This window comes from Pteropus alecto, unplaced genomic scaffold (genome assembly GCF_000325575.1).
Source record: "Pteropus alecto unplaced genomic scaffold, ASM32557v1 scaffold479, whole genome shotgun sequence".
In the NCBI taxonomy this organism is placed as follows: domain Eukaryota; kingdom Metazoa; phylum Chordata; class Mammalia; order Chiroptera; family Pteropodidae; genus Pteropus; species Pteropus alecto.
In genome coordinates, this window is record NW_006492031.1 from 1,580,376 (window position 1) to 1,589,508 (window position 9,133).

Here is a 9,133-nt window from a genome sequence, read left to right on the forward strand (position 1 = left end):
GCTTAATCTGGCAAAGGAAATAGACATTCAAGTCCAGGAAGTACAGACAGTCCCAAACAAGATAAATCCAAAGAGGCCCAAACCAAGACACATCATAATTAAAATGCCAAAGGTTAAAGACAAAGAGAGACTCTTAAAAGCAGCAAGAGAAAAGCAATTAGTTACATAAAAGGGCACTCCCATAAGACTACCATACATAATTTTTTTACAAATATGGTACATATATACAATGGATTATTACTTGGCCATAAACATATAAAATCTTATCATTTGTGACAACGTAGATGGACCTATAGGGTATTATGCTAAGTGAAATATGTCAGACAAAGAAAGAAAAATACCATATGATTGCGCTTATTTGTGAAATCTAAAAAACAAAATAAATGAACAAACAAAACAGAAACAGACTCATAGATACCAAGAACAAACTGATGCTTGCCGGGTGGCAGGATTAGGGGGGCTCAGTGAAAAAGGTGAAGGGATTAAGAAATACAAATTGGCAATTACAGAATAGTCACGGGAATGTAAAGTACAGCATAGGGAATATAGTCACTATTATTGTAATAACTATGTATGGTGTTAGGGGAGTAATAGACTTATCAAGAGGATCATTTCATAAGTTATATAAATGTCTGACCACTATGATGTACTGAAACTAATATAATATTGAATGTTAACTGTAATTGAAAAATTTTTAAAAAGGAATGCAAGGAAGTGAGAAAATAAATCTTCAAACAGAGTACTCCTTATCACCTAGAATGTCTTTTTATTCAGTTTTCTAGGATTATTTATCTGTCCTAAGGAGTTCAATATAGAAATGCAGAGGCTGACAGCCAAGGATTTCAAATACAGTCCCACCTGAGACAACACATCTGAGATACAATGCTGAGTAATCAAAGATGAATAGCAATCAAAGGGCTTTGAGTAGCAATAAAGGAAAAAAATAAAGACATTGCTCCTTTGGGGATAATTTCTTACTTCTCCCACATGACCATTTGCTTCTGGATGACAATGTCCCACGTCCAGTTGTGCCTACGAGAAGCTGACTTCTGTACACTGCTATCCTAATCACATAGCCATCTTTCCCTTAACTTCTCAGGTGAGTATTTCCACTGGATAAGAGCTTCTAGAGACTTCTCATAGGACACGGTGCTGCCTGTAATTGGTCTCATCTCTAAGTCAGGCAGGCCAATGCCATTTTGATTTTTTCTGTGATTTCTTTTATAAAAGGTAAGATTGGAGAAAGAGAGAAGAATGCATATCCACGAGACTTTTTTGGGCTCCTGAATATTGTTCTATCTAAATGGGTATAATTGCAAAACTCTAACACACTAAATGATAATTTACACACACTCATAAAGGATCACTCAGAAGCCTAAAAATAGCCAAGACATGAAAATAACCTAAATATCCCTTGACTAATAAATGGATAAATAAATTGTGGTATGTGTGTATGTATATATGTATGTGTGTGTGTATATGTATATATACATACACATATGTATATGTATATATATAAATGTAATATTACTAAGCCATAAAAAAAAACAAGAAAATTTTAGCATTTGTGATAACATGGATGGACCTTGAAGGAATTATGCTAAGTAAAATAAATCCGACAAAGATAAATACTGTGTGATCTCACTTATACATGGAATTAAAAAAAAAATCTCATAGTAAATCATGGTTACCACAGTAACCAGAGGTAGGGAGTGGGGACAGGAAAAATTGGAGAAAAGTGGTTAAGGGTACAAACGTTCAGTTATAAGATAAATAAGGACTAGGGATATAATGTATAACATGATGACTGCAGCTAACACTGCTGTACGACGCAGGAAAATTAAGAGAGTAAATTTTAAGAGTTCTTATCACAAGGAGACAATTTTTTTCTTTTTTTTCCTTTTTTCTTTTTATCGGGTCTATATGAGAAGATCCATGTTAACTGAACATATTGTGGTAATCATTTCACAATATATGTAAATCAAATCATCATGCTATATGCCTTAAATTTATACAGAGATGTATGTCAATTATTTCTCAATAAAACCAAAAAGAAAGGCTTACACTCACATTTTTTTAAATTTCTATTTCTTATAGAAAACAAATGTAGATGGCACTTTCTTTTAATGGTTTATTTGCAAGCTGAGCTTCAGAAATATTATGCTCATAAAGATAGTACATGAAGGACTATTGCATTTTTCCTTATCAACATAATAGAAATATAATATAATTAAGTGTTTATATTATAATAAAATATAATTAATATAGATTCATCTAGCCAACTATTATTTATGAAGTGCTTCCTATGGATTAAGCAATGAACTAGACCAATAGAAATGCATGTATAGAAGGAATTTTTACATTGCCTTGAATAGTATTATCAGTATATTTGATAGACAGATCTCATGGGTATACAGTGAAATCTGCTGTCATATTTTTGCTGTGCATCACACTTCGCTTTCATGATATTTTCATGATAGCTTTTTTTGTTTACTCTTAGTATGTTCTCTCTTTATTTTTTTTAATCCAATCTCAAAAGTATTGTCATCTCTAGTATATATAAAAAAAAGATAGGATTCCTCATTTAGGATGAATTTACATGTGCTATGGAAATATTGATTCTATAAAGAGAAATTGAGGTTGGATACTGTTGGCATCAAATCCCAAATAGAAAATAAGTACATAAACCAGGATGATAAATATTCTCAAATAAAGCCATCCTTTTTCATAATTTCTAAGGTAAGTCATGTTTGTGGTAGTCTTTAAAAAAAGAAAGGGGAATAGAACGGAAAAGAGAATGTCTAGTAAAATAAGTAATATTCTCATGCATGCATTCTCTTCTTTTTTTAAATTTTATTAGGGTTTTTTTTAATCATTCAGCAAATATCCACTAATACTGTGTGCTAGGAAATAAAGCAGGTTACTAAAACAAAGTAAGATAAGAAAAAAACATGCCTAGTATATATATATTATACCTTTTGAAGAATTTTAAAAATTACTAAAACACATATATATTTTATTTTAAATAAAGTAACACTTGTAAAATGGTATTCCAAGGGTATGATAGTTAGTATTACTCTTTTGTCCATAGGAGGTGGGTTAAAGGAAAATAAAAGTGGCACCTCTTAACAGTGGTGGGTAAAACATGTTGATACTTATGAAGAATAGGAAATGGAAGCTAATGACTCAGTGAGTAGACAAAGACAGGAGAAAATTTTAAAATGCAGAAAGATAGAAGACACATGGCATTGGTCATCATCCCACCTGCTCCAGAGACATGAGTTCCATGTGACTCCTACCACTACTAGCTACTGTTTATTGAACAGTAAATCAATGTCAGGTACCTCACAAGATTTATTTACATATTTTCTTATTTAATTCTCACAATAGAATTTGTTTTGTGAGAAAAATATCAAAAAGTAGGTGATATTTTTTCCATTTTCTTCATTGCCTAAATAAGAATGTGAGACACAGAAAAGTGATACATCTAAGCTCACATAGTCAGGGAAAGTAGAGCTGGGTTCTAATCCATAATCAAGGGTCTGTCTGACTCCAAAGCTTGCCCTATGTTGCTTATCTCTGATTAGGTTCAATCTAAAATTCAAGGTGGGATATCTAATTGGAAAATAATAATGAACACTTCAGAATATTTCCTTCCTTTATGACTCTTACTACTTGTTGGTTCTTAGACTTCTATAACAATTTTATGAAAACTGTAGTCACTCTTCCTAGAAAGAAACATGAATGTTCACAATTATTTTGTGCATGCACTTTTAAGGGATTTCCAGACTCCTCAAAACTAAGGCTTAGAACATGTGCCTGAAAGCTGCAGGACCTGGCAGGGACAAAGTGGGTAGAAATATCTCCTTGGCCCAACCAATCCAGTTCATACAAATCCTATAATATAAGCAATTCTTTGCAACTATAGAATTCACCTTTAACTAGGGTGAGTCATAATAGACAGAGACCTCAAATTATAAAGATATTCACAAAGAACACAGGTTACAGCCTGATTCTTGCTGGATCTTTGAATGGGAATGAGTCAGCCAGCAGTGTCTAAGGAATTAGGAAAGAACATTGCTAGAATGAATGTTAACTCTGTAGTTGGGCTATGTCTCTTGCTCATGACCTTGAGGGTCAAAAAATTATCTAAGCCAATTCCAAATTGAGTAGCCATTTCACACAGTCCATAGCCCAGCAGGACACCATGCTCCAACTCTGCCATTATAACATTGCTATCAGCAGCAACTGAGCTGAGATTTCTCAAGACCAAATTTCTCACACACGAGATTCCATTCTTACATAAGAATCACTTTTACTGGTGCATAAATTTCAGCACCTAGCTGAGCCAAGAGTAATCAAGATTTAAAAGAAAGGAACCTGAATAAATAGCAAGCAGATTTCCTTTCTGTGAGGGTTAATTTGAAAAATCTGTGTGCTCTCATATGCCCCTCAAAGGAGACTGTGATTTTTCTACTTTAAGCTTGCATCACTGCTGTCAGGGGAAGGATGCTGTAAAAGCCATAGAAAATCTATGTTCTTAGAGGTTCTGTTCAAGCTATGACTTTGGTTTGTTCCAGCTTATGTCTATCCTCACAAGTTTCAGCTTGCTCTCATCTTCAGCTAAATTAACCATAAAGCAAAGCCTTGACTCACATTACAGAAGCCTGAGAGAGATGAGTACAAATCTGGAGCTATGCATCACTATATCAAAAGCTGCAGGCCTAAGAAGAAATGCAGAAACAGCCCTAATATTTGCATAGCACTTTGGGTAATGAAGAAGATTTCTTTAGTTTAAGACCTTGGAGTGGAGATTCAAATGTGTTGTCTGAGAGCAAAGAAAATATCATTTGATAGTGATAAAAGGAAGTAGAGTTGTTTAAGAAATAGTGGGATTGGGATAACAATGGATGGGAGGGCAGAACATAGGAAGGAGGACATCTCTTAAACTAAAAAAGGGCTAAGAAAATTACCTAAAGCTTCATTTGATAAAATTTGGGAAAATTAAATTAGGGTTAACAAATATCGAGGAAGGTTTGCATCTGTGACCTTGGGTAAATTGTTCCATCCTCTGGGTTTCCATTTGTAAAGTAGAAATAGAATGAAGACTCCTTCCTGCATGCCATTATAAAAGATAGAAAAAAAGCCTTTGAAGCCAACATAATGACTCCTCTGTCCAGGGAAATATAACAACAATAACTCCAATAACTTTCAGTTTTGCTCTTGAATGAGTTCTTTGCTTTTGTCTGAGAGGTAAAGTAGTTCATTCCTTGGGGAAAAATCGAATGTGGAATGGTAGACCACACCCTTTTCACTCAGTTTCATGATGTTATTTTGAATTATTATTAATATATAGAACATTCAATATAAGTTAACATTTTACTGAGTATCAGCCATGTACCCAAGGCTGCAGTAGCTCTGGGGTAGACAAAGAAAAAGTGTGTGACAAGTTTTAGTCTTCAAGAGCCTTAACATCTCAGAAGTTTACTTGTTCCATTTTAAAAGCCAATCTGAAAACAATCCATTATATTTAAAAGTTTAATTTTTAAAATCAATATTACTTCTTGCTCTTAATGTAAGCAACTCACTTATTTTTATATTTTTACTAATACTATATATGTATTACTTATCTTGATATGCATTTCTTCAAGGAACCTCACCTTGGCATTTGTAAATCTCACATTGGCTTGAATTTTGGTGGGATGTCTCTAGGTAAAACAGAAACAAAAGTCAAATAAAAACACTTTTTGAATTTTCAAGCAAATGCAAGTTTGTACATTTTGAAGTTCCACTCAAGTGAAATCTCTATAGGATATGAAAGAAAACTAAATGAATCAATTTTTTGAAATCGCTCAATTCTTGGGTATGCACATTGGTTAATATTTTTGCATATCTATTGAACATTGATGTTGCCTCAAGTTAATTCCCAGCAATGGACTAGTATCTTCTGGTGATGTCATCTTTCCCAGACTATTTTTTTTTTCCTTTGAAGTTTTCTAAGACAAATCACTAATCAATTTATTATAAATGATAAGCCTTTCCAAAATAGACCTTGGATTAAAACAACTTTTCAGGAAATAAATATGCTTCAAATGAGGTCTTTGCAATGAATATTATCTTTGTTATGACCTGAAAGTACTTGTTCCAACTCTTCTGTATGTATATGCTTGTGTGTATTTTCAATTAAGTATATTTGAACATATAAAAATGATGTATGACATGGTATACCCATTAGTGGAATTTACGATCACATTACATATTTCTAAGCCGTTTATTAAATGATGCACCAAGAATTTAAAGTGTGTTATTCTTACTTAATAAATGATATACTGTATTACTGTGTTTTTCTTCCAATAATTCAAAGCACATTTTGTTCCTTAGGTATTCAAAATTGAGCTAGTTATACTCTTTAGTTCATGAAATGTGAAAGCATCTTTATATGCATTGTTTTTATGGCAAACACAGTAAGATCGGAGGCAAATATTTAGGGTGACCAATCATCCTGGTTTTCCTGGGACTGAGTAGGTTTCTGGCACATGGCACTTGCCATGAAAAAGTCCCAGCAAATAAGGGACAAATTGGTCATCCTATGGATGTTATATTTCCCACTGATAGTTGGGGAAACTGAAGTAGAGCGAAGCAAAGTGCTTTACCTGGTTGATCCAGCAAACTAGAAGCAGATATTGCATTTAGTCTTCTATATTCCAACAAGAGCATATTTGCAACTAAACAGATCCCTGCTATGTCCTCTCTTTTACTTTCACCTGGAACTGTAAGGAAACCAATGTTATCTTTGCCTTTTTTTGTATGCAATATCCCAAAAGTGCTAGGTTGAAATACTGTGGATACTAGGGAGTGGGGCCCTTTATTGATATCCCACATTATTCAGGAGGAACAGCATTGCCACTTTGTGTTTTAGAGTAGAACAACAGAAGGAATGGGAACTTATAATTATCACAGTTCTTAAGAGCAGAAGAAATACTAGTATAAGTCCCAACTTAACCAAGTACCTCTTAAGACCATTATCTATCTCCTGTCTTAACTGGGCCATATGTGTAATTTCATGAAACAAATCAACTTAAAAGAACCTCAGGAAAATGACCAGGTGGCCACTTTTTGAACAACATGGTAATAGCTAAAATTTACTAAGGGCTTGCTGTGTGCCAGGCACTAGGCTTAGAGCTTGATGTGTGTTTGATCAATTCAGCCCCACAACACTTCCATGAAGTAGCAACTAACATTCCCAATTTACAGATAAGAAAAATGAGGTTTAAAATGGTTAAGTGACTCATCTAACATCATACAGCTAATAAAGGTTGGAGTCTGAATTTATACCCAGGCAGTCTGAACCTAGATCCAGTGCTTTTAGCCACCTATTATGTCAGTTTTAATAAAAGCAGCTGAACCCCACAGTTCCCAACGTCCAGTCACTCAGACAGATACTAATTAGGGTAGACCTAAGACTAGCTAGACCACACTTTCCTGAAATGCACAGAAGATGTGTTAGTCTTACCTGTTCAGGTAAAAAGGCATGAAGTTTTCTAGTCATAGGTATTAAAGGATCTGAAGGAAGACATTTTAATCTGTTAATTAATTCCAGAGTGAGATAAATTACCCTGTCACGATTCTCTTATTTCTTCAATACCTCTATTACTCTTTCTGAAATATGTAAATAATATGTCCTGGGCTTCTCTGAGAAATGACTGGGTAAAATAATGGGAAAGCACAATGCAAACTGTAAAGTGTTTTGTACAATTATCCCATATGTTAAGGAGCTTCCAAAATAGCAATTTCTTTCAATACCCATGCAAAGCAAATGAGACACAGCTGCTAGAATGTTCTGCAAAGAGATAGAAATCCAGCTCTCTAAAACATTCAAGAAGGAAAACACATACCATAAAATTACCCCAACGATGAATTTTACAAGAAGCACAGGAGTGTCTTCAAGTTTTTTTATGGTTAATTCTAAGAGTAACAGCATTGCAAAGATCAAACAAGGCAATTCTTCCACAGAAACCTGGGGAAATCCACTGCTTTAATGACACTTGCATAATAGTTAGAAATATAAATTATACTCACATGAGAAGCAAGAAAAGGAAGCCAAGTTTACTAAGTTTACTGGCTCTTCTCAACCTTTTCCAGAGACAAGTCTGTTGGTGGGGGAGGGGCGGGGGTGGGAAGGACTTGTTCTAAACTAAACATAAGGAGGACTTTAAAAGAAGAAAAGGGAAGTATTAAGAAAGGATGAGGTGTTCTGGAATGCTATGAAGCATTCAAAGTGACTCAGCACTTGCCAAGGGGTGGCAGCAATTAAATGAGTTTTTTGAAAGAACTCTAATAAAATCAGCATTCCCTGTAATCTCTGAATAAGATTCACCACGAAAGAACATTATCAACAATGCATTTGTGGGGCTGTGGTTTGATCGAAGTTGCTTGGTGGCGAGTGAACTCAGCCATGAGTCACAGACTCCTCGGATGAAGTGGACTAAAACCAGAGGAAGCAGGGTTGGGTCTCTAGGTCTCTGTTCTCTTCCCTCTGTCTCCCCGTCTCCTAGGGGATTTCTGCCCTTCTGCAATCAGACAAAAGGAGCAAGTCAGCTGGCCATTGGACAGTAAGAATTTGTCAAACAAGTGAAATCAATTTTACCTGTAGCACAAAGTATAAAATTTATAAACTGTATAAACATATCCTGAGATGGGGAGGAAGGAAGACTTTTGTGGGGTCTTCTTCATCTATGAGAATGGTTAGTGTAGATGTCTGTATCCATGCAGGAGAACACCTAAGTTATCGGAGATGGAGGCTATGCAGATTATTAAAATTCTTTGGAGAAAAAGAATGTCAAAATTTCTCTTAGTAACTAATTTAACTAATTTTTATCTTTATCCATTAGCCATTAATTTCTGTTCTAAAACATCAGTTTCTCTTGTTCTAAACTGGTATTTCTGAATATGGATGGATATTTTTCCCCATTGAAAAGTGTAAATCCTTCATATATCTGCATATAGTTGTTCTCATACTAAACTCATAATGGAAACCCAGGCAATTCTCTTACCCCTTCACAAATGAGAACTTCCCACTTACCACTTCAGATCATAGAAAATATATATATATTGATCTTCTTGCATCCTTTTT

General features: G+C 34.5%; 1 long non-coding RNA gene across 1 annotated transcript in view; it reads right to left on the reverse strand.

The window, feature by feature from the left end:
- The window catches only part of LOC112473512, a 29,806-nt gene extending 21,479 nt beyond the window's left edge, over positions 1–8,327 (reverse strand). Inside the window, exons 1-4 of the long non-coding RNA XR_003044038.1 lie at positions 8,080–8,327; positions 7,514–7,563; positions 6,654–6,770; positions 5,661–5,708 (exon numbers count right to left, since the gene is read on the reverse strand). This is a non-coding gene — a long non-coding RNA (uncharacterized LOC112473512). The remainder of the gene's footprint in view (positions 1–5,660; positions 5,709–6,653; positions 6,771–7,513; positions 7,564–8,079) is intronic.
- Between the last annotated feature and the right edge of the window lie 806 nt (positions 8,328–9,133).